Source organism: Strix aluco, chromosome 5 (assembly GCF_031877795.1).
Source record: "Strix aluco isolate bStrAlu1 chromosome 5, bStrAlu1.hap1, whole genome shotgun sequence".
In the NCBI taxonomy this organism is placed as follows: domain Eukaryota; kingdom Metazoa; phylum Chordata; class Aves; order Strigiformes; family Strigidae; genus Strix; species Strix aluco.
In genome coordinates this window covers 45,143,285-45,157,692 of record NC_133935.1, presented here as the reverse complement: position 1 = coordinate 45,157,692, position 14,408 = coordinate 45,143,285, and the positions used below count along the sequence as shown (strand labels likewise).

Below are 14,408 nucleotides of genomic sequence, written 5' to 3'. Positions count from 1 at the left end.
TTGACAAAGGTGAATTCTGCAGCTTCAGTAACATGCAAGACTCTAAAGAAGCAATGTGGGCCTATGTTTCACTGTGTAGTACACACACATGGACATGCATCCATGTGAAGTACCTTGTGTAGTTCTGATAAACCCCCAATGATTTTATTCACTTTGAAAGTCATTTAAGCCACTCTCCCTGCCTCTCATTCGTGAATGAAGGTTCATGGGAGCTTTAAAATTCTGGGAGCTCTGATGAACCGTTGTATTTTCTGGACATCTGTGAGAGTCTGAGATGGCTGTTCTTCTACAGTGTTGCCAGAGCTACTATCTCTGTTCCTTTGGGTCAGTCCAGATTAAGTTTAGAAAAGAAGTACTAGATGTATTTTGAGATTTTAGCACCAAAGTCTGCAAACAATAAATGAGGGCACACACTAAGTATGAATATCACCATCTTTTATTTTGGGAAGGCGTTTTAATGGAGATACAGGAACTGAGCAAGTGTCCATAAAATGCTGTCTGTGGTGTAATGTGTAAAGCAGCAGAGGGTGCCAGAAAGCAACAAGTTGTGGCTTCCATTGTAATTAATGGAGAAGGAAAGGGATTGTAACTACCAACGTTAGGGTGGAACAGAGTGCATTGTGAATTCGGCTAGAGAAGGGAGGGAAGAAGACACACTTCTTGTAATTTTAAGCACTTACACGTGCTTAAAGTTACAATAAACATTGTCCAACAAATTGTCAAGCTTTTGGAGGTATTGTGAGGTACATTATGCCTAGGTGACAGTGCTCATCACTGAATCATCTTTTATATACCCAGTATTTCAAAGCTTGGCCTTATAGCAAAGAGGCTGAAAGACAGTAGGCCAATAAAGTAACATTGAATATCCCAACTATGTAGTGTATAATTACAAACCAACGTGATAGCAAAAAAACGTTCTGTACTTCTACATCTGTAATTGTTAAGCTCATTAAAAAAGACTTGACAACCTCCCCCTGCTCTCCTGCTGGAAAGTAAAATAGCAAAAATATGATGCCAGTAAATTTTTTTTCAGCAGTATTGGGTTAATTCCAGAATATAATACAATTATAATGTTAGAAAATGAACAGAAAGAACAGAAAGTAAGCGCATACTGGAACTACTGTGATCAGCACAGATGTATTTTCTCACTCTGCCCTTGATCATTGCTGGAACAGGAGCTGCCTACATATGCTGCAGCTAAGGGTTAGCCTGTTTCATGGAAAGAATGCCAAATCTGCTTGATTTTACAGTGTCTTTTACAGACTCACCATTTTGGAGTTCCTTGACTTTTATGTATACTCACCCATCTAACCTTGTTTTTTTTTATTTGGCAGTAATTATACTCAAAGAATAAAATTCTCTTTGAACGCTGCAAATCCCTTCCACCTACAGCCTCTCCCCAATGCCCTATTGCTGGCACATGTGAATGAGCATGCACTGCTGCATTAGAGCAGTGGTCCATCAGGTCAATATTCCCTCTCTGAGAATGGCAATGCGAGGGGTGTCTTAGCAAGAACAAGTGACCCTGGCATTTTTTTTGCTCCATTCTTCTCCTCTTTCCCCAATATCTAAAGTTATTGTATTAAGAAGATTAGAGGGTATGGTACTTCTTTGCCTGCTCTTTGAGTATTCATTTATGTGCTACTGTTGTGATCACCATCTATTCCATGACATGTCAAAATGAAGCACATTGGATTTCTCTGAAGAAAATCTTCTGTTTCCTATAATCATGTACACAGCCATAGGACCAAGTGCAGAGTAGGCATGTTTTTTTCATGGACTGCAATTACTGCTCTGCCAAACTGATCCTGTTGTCAGGATCCAACCAATCTGGAATGGCATGAGGTACCATCAGGCAGCAGAAACTCTGTGTTAGTAAAGATTTTGGCAATGTTGAACTGGACTTAAATACTGATGTTAACTCTAAATATAAACTCTATTACAGCTGGTGACCCTATTATAGGCAATACTATTAAGATACACAAAGGTAAATTGGCTTAAGCTAGCAATAGAGCAAGCAAGTTATCACAAAGGCTGCTTATTTCAACAGCATTAACTAATCCCTTCTCATATAAAGGCTCTTGATCAGGTTAATTAAAATATTAACACAATCTTCTTATGTTTGTTTTTCTTTTTATGTAACTTGTCTGTTTAAATCTACTGTGACCTGAAAATACACAAATCATTAGACTACAGTACAACCATTTTTGTTTCAGCAGAAATGAATAGTATATATACAGTAATCTATTTGGCAGCTTTCTGATGTGCAGGAATTATTTAAAACACTCCCAGTCTGAGGAGTCTGCTGACCATATGATCAGCAGATGATCATATGACATAAATCAGAGCTATACTTATTTTAAGTTGGCCCAGGATCTGGATACGAATTAGTCTGGGCAGGGTTCAGTTTCAGAGTCAGTCCAAGATACAGTTTTTTTTTGTTAGGACTTGATTGTATTCAATCTCACAAACTGATCACAAATAATTTTTGCATCTCGAAGAGTTTATATCAACTTAAAGCATTTGTTTACCTCTGCAGTTCTTATCAATTCTTTCAGGTGGCATCCTGACCAGCATCAATCCTGTGAAGTCCTAAAAGTTGAATCTGAACAGTCTTACTGAAATAGAAAATATGTTTGTATTTAGCTTGTCACTTTTGGCAGTCTTTAATTCTATAATAATTAGAATATGTTTCATTTAGGCTTGTATTGTCAGCTAATTGGAACCTTGTTTGAATTATTCATACCTCTTGATTCTTCAGTTTCTTTGGAATTACAGTGGGAGTGTACCAATGACATTTCCCTCTAGGGAAAAAAATACCACAAGAATTTTCTTTGTCACAGGGTTTCCACACTTGAGAGCTGAGACCTATTTGCATGTGAAATAAATAATAGTTCACGAAGTTAGATAGCTATAATTTTGTGTATTCTAACTGCACACATAACTAGCTAACCAGCATCCAAGTCTAGTTGGCTGTCTTGCCTGTCACTCACAGATTTTCTCAGTAATTCCTCCCAATAATAACTTTAAATTAGCGTTTTTTTGTAAAAGCTCTCACTTAGTTCATAGACAGATCAGCAGCAACATTCCACAGTAAACATATGGGCAAGGGTGTCTTCACAGTTATTGTATATACAAGGCTTCTCTTTGGATTTCTTAGCATAAACAGTTTTGAAAGATTTATGTTGTTACATTGTATAAATTAATGTATTTGAAGATATGTCCCCCCTCCAAAGTCCAGTAAATGCTTATTTTTCAAGTAGTATTGGCTGTATTTTGGAACTTGAAAACACTTGGATAACTATTTAAAGCATTGTTTCCTCCTACACTTCACACTTCATTGGCTACAACTGTAAGTGAAGTGACAACAAGCAATAAGTGCTTGTTCAGGCCTCATTTTATAGGCTTAAGCACTTCTGACATTTCTATTATATCATTTGGCTAAGAATTCAAGAAAAAATCCTTGCCCTATTGAATTTAAGATCAAATGTCCCATTGCCTTCTGTGGTTCCAGGTGCTTTTGTTTTCCTTGACTGAGAATCTAGACACAAGATCTTGTGAAAATGTGAAAATGTTTCCTATAGTTATGAGCATATACCAAAGAGATAGGCAACTGTGTAGGCTATTTAAAAGCATGGTATGAAAACATATACAGCATGACCTAATAATTCCTTGTATATTATGCTAAACATGGTATAAAATACAATGCTCAAGTACACTAGAAAAAGTGAAAGTCTGAATTTGAGTCTTTTTCTTTAGGGCTTAGGTTTATTTGAGTCAGTAAAATGAAGACTAAACATAAAGGAAAATCAGCGACTTATGTTCTCTCCTGCATATAGTTTCCCAAGGACTTTAGGTTTCAGATGGAGAACCAGACACATAACTTTAGATCTACAGAAATCTTTGAGTTGTATTTTAGATGTTGTTAATAATGAGTATTTTTATTATTTTTTTTCTATAAATGTTCTATAAATATTTTCAGGGTAATATGCAAAATATATCTGATTAGAAAAACCATCAGACTGTTTATTAAATCAAAGATCAGAGGACAAGAATTTGTTAGTGTCTCTCCTGCACATGCTATAGCATTATGACTTCTGGTGTAGTCAAGAGGGAGCATTCAGAAAGCATAAAGTGCATCTGGATGGATTCCATTTGCAAAGTTCAAGAGATGCGGTGAAATGCCCCATAGTTTACCTGTTTACTTATCTTTTAAAGGATTCATCCCGTCACTGGTTATAATTGCCCTTAGTTCTAAAAGCTGCTTTTCTTGTTGAGCTAAATGAAGTTGTTATGTACTAAATAGTGGTGAAGGAGAGAACTGGAATGTTTTCAAAGGTTTAATTAAACCTCGTAAATGAACACTCTGTTGTAGACTGTCTTTTGACCTAATGGAGAAAAACTTCTCTTCTTAAAGAAGTGTGCATTTTCAGGTTGCCCTCCAATTTTCAGAAGTTGCCAAGTTCCATAAATATTTAGATGTTGGTACCTTGCTGACTACCAAGTGTTGCATAACTAAAAAAAGTTTGTAGACAGGCTCGCTAAAGTGATGCATTGCTTTAAAAAACACTGTGTTTAAACAGAGCCTCTTTTATCATTGCCTTAAAGAATGTCTTCCCAGGGTAGTATTCATCTTCAACTTTGTGTTCTTAGTGCATATGTAGGGCTCTTTCACTGTGTCAGTGGCCACAGGCCTGCACAGATGAGAGCATTGAAGTAGGGAGTTACTTTGAGACTCTGGAAGAGAACTTTTGCCTAGTCTTTTCGTTTGATCCATGCCACTGTGGAGTTATATTTTATCTTTTTAAGAAATCCATGCAAGATATTGAAATACTTTCATGGTTTTCTGAATCCAAATCCAGGGGTCTACTCAGGATCAAATCCAGCGCTATGTTCCAATCAAAAATCAAATACTTTCTTCTCACAATTTCTATTATAGCAGCACAAAAGCACTTCAGAAATTACCATTTTGTATTTTGTGCTTTACAATGTCTGCTGTAGAGACTACTGTAGAGAGATGAGTGGAGCAAATGCAGACAAGACACAGAAGGAAGAGTGGGTAAGAAAGGAAGAGAAGCAAGATCACACCATGATTTAGATGAACAGAGTAAAATTTTGCATACTTCTGTGGTTTTTGGGGTGTTTGTGGATAGGGTTTTTTTTTTTATATTAAAATGACCAGCAGATGTCATAATGATCTGTTTGGTCATCTAAAAATTATGTTTAAGTTTAAAGCTTTTATTTAGAATAACTTGTTCATTAACTTGTGTACAAACAGAAAGAAACACCACACAAATTGTATTTGGCATTACAGAGATTATCCCCCAAGTTTTCCAAGTACCAAGTCAGGGGCTAGGTGAAAAACCTGCAACACAAATTGTCACTTTCATGTTCCTGACAGGACTGATAATATGTACCAAAAGGGATCTATTTCCCACTGTAGCGTTTTCTTAAAAACAATACACACCCCAGCTCATACTCTGACCTCAACAGTGACCTCATACATTCTTTTATCAGCAGGTCAGTACATAAGCCTGTTGAATTCTCCAAGCATTTGGGAAGTTAATTTGTTTTCACATTTCTGGGTTTACTGGTAATATTTCGTGTTTGGAGTGCACGTTGGAAGAATTTGATGTGCATGTTCCTCAATATCTGTTGGAAAAGGAAGTGGAAGGTATTTCAGTTTTAAATAATACCATCATCCTTTCCTCAAAAAATAACTAAAAATTAAGTAACTCCAACATAATTTCCTAAAAATTTTTGCCTGGGAGGCCTTCTACATACCAGTAGTTATTATTCTCTAAGGTAAAATTCTCCCCAAATGCCTCCAGTAAATCAGTTTTTAATTTGCATATATGGTCTCTTATTGCAAAGTCAATGCTTAGTTTGGGACAGTTTTTTGGACTGATATTACATGGTTCACTGACTGTTATTTTTATTAAATGTGCCTTCAATTATTCTATTGCAAGTAGTGAGTGTTAGAAAAAAGTTAAGCTGAATGTGTGTGCGTGTCAGTGTATTCTGCTTAACACCCTGAAATGCATTATAATTTCCATAGAAAAATGGAATATGTGCCTTGCATCTGGGTGAGGTAACAGGCCACGTGCAGCAGCAAGTCAGCAGAACAGACTTAATATCTCCCAGCAGGACTGCTAACACCTGTTTTATCTGGGTGGGTTTTCAAATTTAACCACCCACAGAAACTTGACATTGCCTTCCAGTATAGCTACAAAAATTATTGCAGTAAGCTGTCATGTTAGGAGCTCATGGGAAATTATCAGAACATAAATAATGTGATTTTTAAGTCTCTGCTCTCCTTTGTACTTTTATAAGTTTTACTGGAGAGTTTCTTTATCTCCTGATTTTCCCTTTCTTCAAATTTATCCCATTTCTAAAAGGTGAACTGAGAAATCATGGCAAATTTCACTGAATCTCAGTAGTCTTTGGTCAAGGAAAGAGTGCAACATGCAGCCTGCTATACCAGCATCTTGCACAGAGATTGCAAACTTGAAACTAAAGAGCATCCTCAGTCATGTCCCTGCTCTGGGCCACATTTCTTCTCATTGTATTTACTTGAGGATTTGGAAGAATTTGGGTGTATTCTCTGCTCTTCAAAGGGTCCTTATTAAGTAGTAAAAAATATTTTTTAGTATGTAATAATATTACATACAGTTTCTTCACAAGGAATTTTGATGGAAATATAAGGCTTTCAGAGAGTCTTGCTCAATAATAAAAATCTTTTAGTATTAATTTAGTATGAACACATATATATGTTAATAAGCATACCCAACTTTAAATATGCAAGAGACAAGAAAGCAGATGGCTTGCTTTCAGATGTGTTAAACTAGTTTAACCTGTGCAATATAGAAAGAAACCAGTCTGCTTGTTGTAGTTCCAACTATAATACTTGTAAAATGAGCCCATATGAATTTATTTCATACTGTTCCCTTTGAAAGTCTTTAACCCTACTCTTTTGTTCTAGCTATAATAGAGATAAATTTGAGAAAAAATGTTTTCTGCATCAGGATCCTTCCTTTTGGAATACCTATTGTGGATAACATAGAGCAATACAGTGTAGTGAAAATACTGCAACAATTTTGTAAATAAAATTCTGTGACAGCTTTTCACAGAAAACAGGTAGATCAACAACAATGCGAAATCGAATGGAGCACATGGGATAGAGGGTGTTTCTTATAATGATTGGGGTTACTGATTGGTACTTTTACAAATAATTACAATAAATCTTACCATATGTTATAACAAATAAATCATAATTGCTTATTTTTTATGGATTAGATACATTTTGTCTCACAGACATGTGAATGTACAATTATAAAGGCATTAGGGATTTATTACCCTTTGCAAATTTTTCTAAAGAAGTGAGCAGAACTTCAGATGTGCCGAACATCTGTTTTCAAGTGAAGAACAACAGGGGGTTCTCATTGAATACTGTTTCAGTGGTCATTTAAGAATCACCTAGACTCTCAGTGTTGAATGTGTGGCATTTGAAGAATAAATAGGCAGGGGGATAAGGACATTGGACTGGGTAATCCATTTTGGTATACCAGTTTTAATCTGAAAAGATGCTTTTGACTTCCTTGGTGTAAGCCAGCTATCAAAAATGGGCATTTGGGACCAATACTCAGGCTGACAAAATCATAGTACATATAGATATGTACAACTCGAGCATGATAGTAAGTAGAATAGCAGGCAGTGTTAGTCAGTTAGCACTTGTGGAGAAAGTTCATGAGTTGTTTGATTTTTTAATTTTGGTGAAGGAAGTATTGGACCTATACCTATTTTGTAAATAGTGAAAAAAGCTGAATATACACCTGACTGGTTTATGAAGTCTGGCTTTGTTAAATAATCTTAGTGATAAAACTGAGGATAAAAACATATGTCAGTATAGAACTGCAAACATTTTATATCTCTATCTTGTAGCTTTCTAGCCCTTTGCTTTAAGGAGAGGCAAAACAGGAATACAAACTAGTGAAACCAGCTGGGAAGAAAACCCATAAGGAACAAAGTTAGAAGGAAAACCAAAAATCTGGGTGTTTCCCACACCACAAGTGAGTTGTCAACAAGTCACAATGTGTGCTATGGATGAGTCAATTAAGAACAGAAAGTGAAATAAATTTGTCCTTCTCAAGCTCTGAGAACAGCTTTAGGCGTAGCAGGTTGTGCAAGACTATACATTTGGCCAAAAAATAGACCTTTTATGTAGTCTGTGTGTGTCTGAGGTTTAAAGAGGTATCTGTGAGAGTGTACGTGACCAATTCTCATACTGTTCTCTATTAAGCGAGGGAAGATCAGAGTTTAGGCCATTCCACCTTGAAATATTTTCCAGTTTCTTCCAAAGCATTCTATATAACTAAGGCTATCATGGACAATTTTATTCTCACACCAGCTCCAACATGTGCACCAAAAATGCTTTTAACCACACATGAAGGCATCTCAGTTGCTTGCCTGAATCTCTGTTCTTTTTAGAGCCTGCAATTAAGACCAGATCACTGGCACTTCACCTACTACTAAGCAAGTAGCCAGAACTCAAAAGCTAGTGTGTCTCCTTCCATGCTCTGTTCATGTAAGTCAGACAGACAAATAGCATTTGCTCTTCCATTTTTCTTTTTCTTCATTTTATGCATCATGTGTACTGTGAGTATTTAGAGTCCAGGATGCTACCTGTAAGGCCTGAATTGTATTTTCATTTGATTTTGATTGTACTAGTGCTACAGAACTTGAATGAGAATGAGCTGTGTAATAACAATAAATTATTTTCTGATTCCGCATTCATTTAAATCCATTGACCTGCACAAATTTTGTTAGTGATGAATATCCATGGGAAAGAAAGAGTCAAATACAGGTCTCTCAACTCAGGTTAATATTTTGGGGAAATTTAGGAAGAAGTCTTGCTGATAAAGTGTTTTTGAAATACGATTACTGTGACACAGAATATCTCATGCCATAATACTAATCTCAAAGGAGTAATATTTAATATTGGTATTGGGGAAAAAAAGTAATTAATACTGAAGAGTTTTATGGAGATTCAGTGCTCTGGAAAGTGAGTATATATGTGACTCTTTGGGCTTCTGTGGCAGACTATTTCCATGAATGTCCCTAATCAGCCATCAGCGACATTAGAAAACTTCTACAGAGCAAATCCTTTGCCAAATTTTATCTGGAGCTTTGGGTCATGAATCAGAATGTCAAAACACACACAGAGCTACAGAAGATAGTGCTGAATGATGTGCTAACAGAAATTACTATTTTACTTTTGCTGCAAAAATAATCAAGGGTATTTTAGGAGCATAGATATATAGAAACAGTCTGTAATAATAAGGTGACATATTTATAAAGCTGTCCCATTCTTAAGCAGGAGGAATCTAGCTCCAAGTAGACAAATAACAACTAACTTGTGTATGTGTCTGTATGTTCTTGTAAACTATATTGTAATAAACTTATCAAGAGAGAGTTAGTCAAACCAAGATATTTTTCAGAGCTTAAAAATTCAGAAAAACATATTGCTCTATTAGTCATTATTACTTGTCTTCTGGGCAACTCACATTTAAATTTATGTTTGGAAGTGAAGAAAGTGTTGTCTGCCAGACAAAAGAGATGAAATTTAATGTTGGTAACAGCAAAAATAATTATAATAGATAGACATATTCTATATGTTGAGTCACTGGTGAGTACAATCCCACAAATGAGCTCTTCCTGTAAGTCTGCTAACTTCTGGGTATTAAGTACTACTGTTTATCTGCATGCAAGTCCCACAGTCTGGTTTAGTGATTTATTTCTGTCAGTAAAATTTCAAAGAGCTTCCAGTCAAAAGCAGATTACCCACAAGTTCACAATGTTACAGCAGATATGTTACAGCAGATTTGCAGTGTATGCCATATAATGTATTAATATTATCAGAGTTGTGATACTGATGCTTATTTGTACGTCATTGTTTGGACTATAAGCCCGGAAAATGTGGATGTAGAAATCTTGGAGTTCACTAGTATTTATGGTGTAAATATTTCAGGTGGTTTTTTATAATTCTGTGTGTATGAACAATATTAAAAGGATTTGATTTATGAAAGAAGCTTAATATATTGTAAGCATAACACAGTAGGCTCAATGTAAAAAGCATCAAATGATGTTGTCTACCTGATGATGCCAATAAATCATAATTCCCAAATTATCATCCTCTGAGTTTATTTGCATCCATGATGCTGGAACTACCTTTCAGAATTTGATGTATTATTCTTGAGTTTTGATAAGAAAGTGATTAGATTATATTATCAGAAGAGGTTTTTTTACCTCTGAAAAGCAACCTCATGTAGCATTGCTTGAGTGTCAACATGGCTAATTGAATAGCTAAGTGGACAACTATCTACATGGTAATGAAGGTTTACTATATCATTAATTCTTTATCTCATTTATAGGTTTTAAGATTTTTAATGTGACAAATCTGCTATTCAATGTACTGCATTTCTTCCACTCTTTTGAACCTTTAGCATTAAATAAGTGCCTTGGAACAAAAAATTTGGGGGATTTACAGTGATGGAGTGCTGTTGAGCATGTCTGATCTTGTCAACATCTACCTGTAGAAGCAAATTTGCAAATTTGAGTCACTTTCTGTGTCTTGATAGGTAAGATTTGGAGTCAGTCTGTATATCCTGAATTCTGTGCTGCAATTACCTATGTCTTTTGCTACAACGCTTTGTAATTCTGATTATACTATTCACTCTAATGAGGAACATCATCTCTGTTATAAAGTGGTGCTTTTTTGCAAGCAAAATCCACTCCAAAATTGTGGGCATATGTAAGATACAAAATTTGTCTGGCGTCTATGTTAAGTGTTACACTGCAAAATCTTCACCCCTTGATATATAAGCAGGTAGAGTTCTACATACGCAGTGTCAGCTCTAAGAAGAGTTTACCCCAGTGTATAATAACCCCACCACTAACTACTTAAATAAACATGGACTTCAGGGATTCATACCACTCTTGATTGAAACAGTATTGAGGAATGGAAGCTGCTTGAAATCTCTTAGAACTTTTGTAATTGTAAAATTACTCTCATCTGTTAGTGAGTTTGAATAAAAAGTGTTTGGGGCTGCTAGGGTTTGAGTTCAAAGAATAACTGTGGTTTGCCAAGGCAAGAAGTAGGTAATTAAAGCAATGTTTAGAGACACACTGAAAGCTTCAAAACGAGACAGCATTAAGGCTAACGTTTTCTAGACTGGAGAGGAAAGAAAGTGAAAATAACCCAAGAATGTATTAATGCATGTCTCATTGAATTTCCTAGCAGTTCCTGAGAGTGGTATAGTAACTACAGTTATTATCAGAAAACTGATTGTAAGAGTCATATTCTGACATTTTCAGTGTATTATGTGGCTGACAGTTGCCACACCAAAGTTGCTCAATTCACAAGTCAAAACAAGACTTTATTATAAGGCTAACAGTGCAACCACAGTCTATTGTCTGAAAGTTGGCCACTGCTATTACTTCATACACTACCACCAAGAGGGATGACTTTGGACCTAGGGCTTCTATTACAGTTCTCTTGGTGAACTACGAAGGAAAACAGAATTTGCTTTGTAGTTCTGCAGTATACTGAGTCATTGATGTTAATGGTAATGACTAGTTTTGTCTGAGAGTTTAAGACATGTGATTTCAAAGACACATGCTGTAGAAATAGAAACATAAAGTAACCATGGTGCCATTTCTGTAGGATATTTATCACCTTAAATGTATGTTAAGGTTTATGTATTAGGCTTACTATTTACTAAATATTCTGTATTGCAGATAGATATTGAGAAGTTTTCACAGCACACTAGGGCTTAAATATTCTTTAATAAATTAGGTTTTGTTTATAGCTATGGTCTCCTGAACTGCTGCAGAGGACACATGCCCATTATGAAAAATGTCTTGGTTACACTAGGAGGTCTGCTAGGAAATATTGTTTTGGTTATTTAGAGATGGATGCTACTGACGTCAGTCAGATTTTTTTTCTTTTTTTTCCTTTGGCTTCCAGTACTTTGTTGTAGAGCAAAATTTCCCATCTTTGAAGTAGCTGATTCTGCATTATGGTTGATTTGAGAGTTCAAAGAGACACTCAGTTATACAGCTAATATCCAAACAAATCTTCATTTCTTTTAAATTCTTCAGGACAGGAAAATTTCCATTCAAATTGCTTTCTTATGTAGTTGATGTTGTTTAAAAGTCGTGTAGAAATATTCTCATCATGTGCATTATTTTCACGACTGATGCAGGGGTGTAGTTGGAGGTCAGAGCCGAGCCAGCCCGGTGCCTTGCTGTTGCCATCAGGAGTGACACCATCTGCCTGTCCCTCCTTCCCACCACCCCTTTCCTCTCCCAGACCATGCCTTACTCAGGCTGGGACACGCCCTCCCCTCTGCTGACTCCTCCTGTGCTCATCTGACTGCATGGGAAACTGGAGTGACTAAAATACATTTGCCTTTTTTGCTGGGAGAGTCTTCTGCATGGAGCTAGCTCCTGATGCACTCAGAGAAGCACTGAAGCCCAGCAGAGGCAGCAGCAGCAGGGCCCTGCACCTGGGAGGAAGAGGAGGTGAGGAAGAAGCAGATCTTCCTATTTTAGCTGCAGCCAGCTTTCAACTGACTTAGCCATGTCACATCTTTACACCTTATAAAATGACATGGTTTATTTGGGTTTTTTTCGTGGTGTAAAACTGCATAAACGTTTAAGAAAATGACAGAGTTAAAGCCCGAGTTTCTGCAATTACTGTGCTGTCCCAGAGTTGTAGTAACCCCATTGAGTTGAGGATTATTATTCCACATTCACAGCTGTGCAAACTGATTTATGAAAGCTTTATGGTAAACCCCATTTTTGGAGTAACTTTAGTTAGTGTTAGCTGCAGAGTTTAGGGTTTTGGCTTTTTTTAAAATTGGCTCAGGAGAGAGATTATTTATCATTCACTATAAATGGTAGCATGTCCTTGAAAACAAGTGTTTGAAAAGACTTTTAAATTTTTAAAGACTTTTTACTAAAGCTTTGGAGTTTATTGTGCTTAAAAAGCACATCTCTCAAAATTTTGCAAGTGCTTACAAGTTTCAAAGTACTACCTGTGGATCAAGATAGTCTGTGTGAGCTCATAATATATACTTCTAGGGTTAGTAGTATTCCTGTTAGCGAATATCACTTTCTGAGAATAATGGCAGACCTACAGTCATAGAAAGATGACAGTAATAAGGCCCTCCTAGTCTAGAAAAGAGACTGACAAGGATCAAGTAGATTTTGTTCAAGCAATGAATTTACCCCTCAGGTTTTGAGGATTGAAAACTCTTGGTATGAGGTATTGTAAAATGTATAAATATTCAAATAAAATTAACTGCATGGACTTGATCTACTGCAGGCTTATGTTTTTTATGTTGAGTATTCCTTCCTTTTTTTTAACATTCTCCAATGGAAATAGGTATTTAAAATACATTGTTAAACATTTTGTTTTATTTCTGTAGTCCTAATTGCCTTGAAAAAATCCACCAACCTAAAAATGTATTTTAAAATCAAGTCTGTCAAAGGCATTTGACATGGGGCACCTCTCTATACATCATTTTTCTGTTTTCATAGCTGCATATTTCTATACAAACCTGTTAGTTAAAAGATGCTACATGTGTAGCTGGATATTTACTTCATTGATCCTGGGAGGGCTAGGGGAACCAGATGGGGATGGTGACTCAAGAGAACCTTTTGGAACATTCTGGCTCCCTATTACTATTAATTTTAATTAATTACTATTACTATTACTACCTATTACTAATTACTATTAGAAATAGACACATGAAGGGAGTTAAACTGATTCTGTGATTACATGTTTTAGAGGCAGAAGTTTTATCCTTTTATTGATCTACATTTAGGCTATATTTTCTTCTCTTATCTAAAGATCTCTGTGGTAACTCTAGATTTCTTCTAAACCAGCAAGAGAAGTCAGCACCATGTCCTTCACTAAGCAAGCACCCTTCCAAGAAACATAAATGTTAAATAAATTAAAATTATTTAGCATAATATTTAAAGGAAAAAATTAGAGAATAAACGACTGCTGTGACATCATTTTCACAGAATTCTACATCATCCAAAGGAAATACATTTGCTAATACATTTATTGGAGGTTTTTGCTTACATTTTTTAGTTAACACAGTCACCCACATCTCCAGACATATACTCAATGTCTAATTCTCTATGGATGCTTTCATTGCTGCTTTTTTGCGGCGTATAAAATCCAGTTTTATGTTAAGTAGGTGGGTTGCTGATTTGCCAGCATGCCATTCTGGATCAGGCATTTGTGAATTGTTTTTAAGCACCAAAATAGACAATGAAAGCTTTATATCAATTCCCCAATTAGCAGTAATCATTCTTGTTAAACTTTGATAAAGAGC

At 35.9% G+C, this 14,408-nt stretch overlaps 1 protein-coding gene across 10 annotated transcripts in view; it reads left to right on the top strand.

Moving 5' to 3' along the window:
* Positions 1 to 14,408, top strand: part of NAV3 (neuron navigator 3) — a 562,960-nt gene that overhangs the window by 378,319 nt on the left and 170,233 nt on the right. The gene's annotated exons all lie outside the window — the stretch shown is intronic.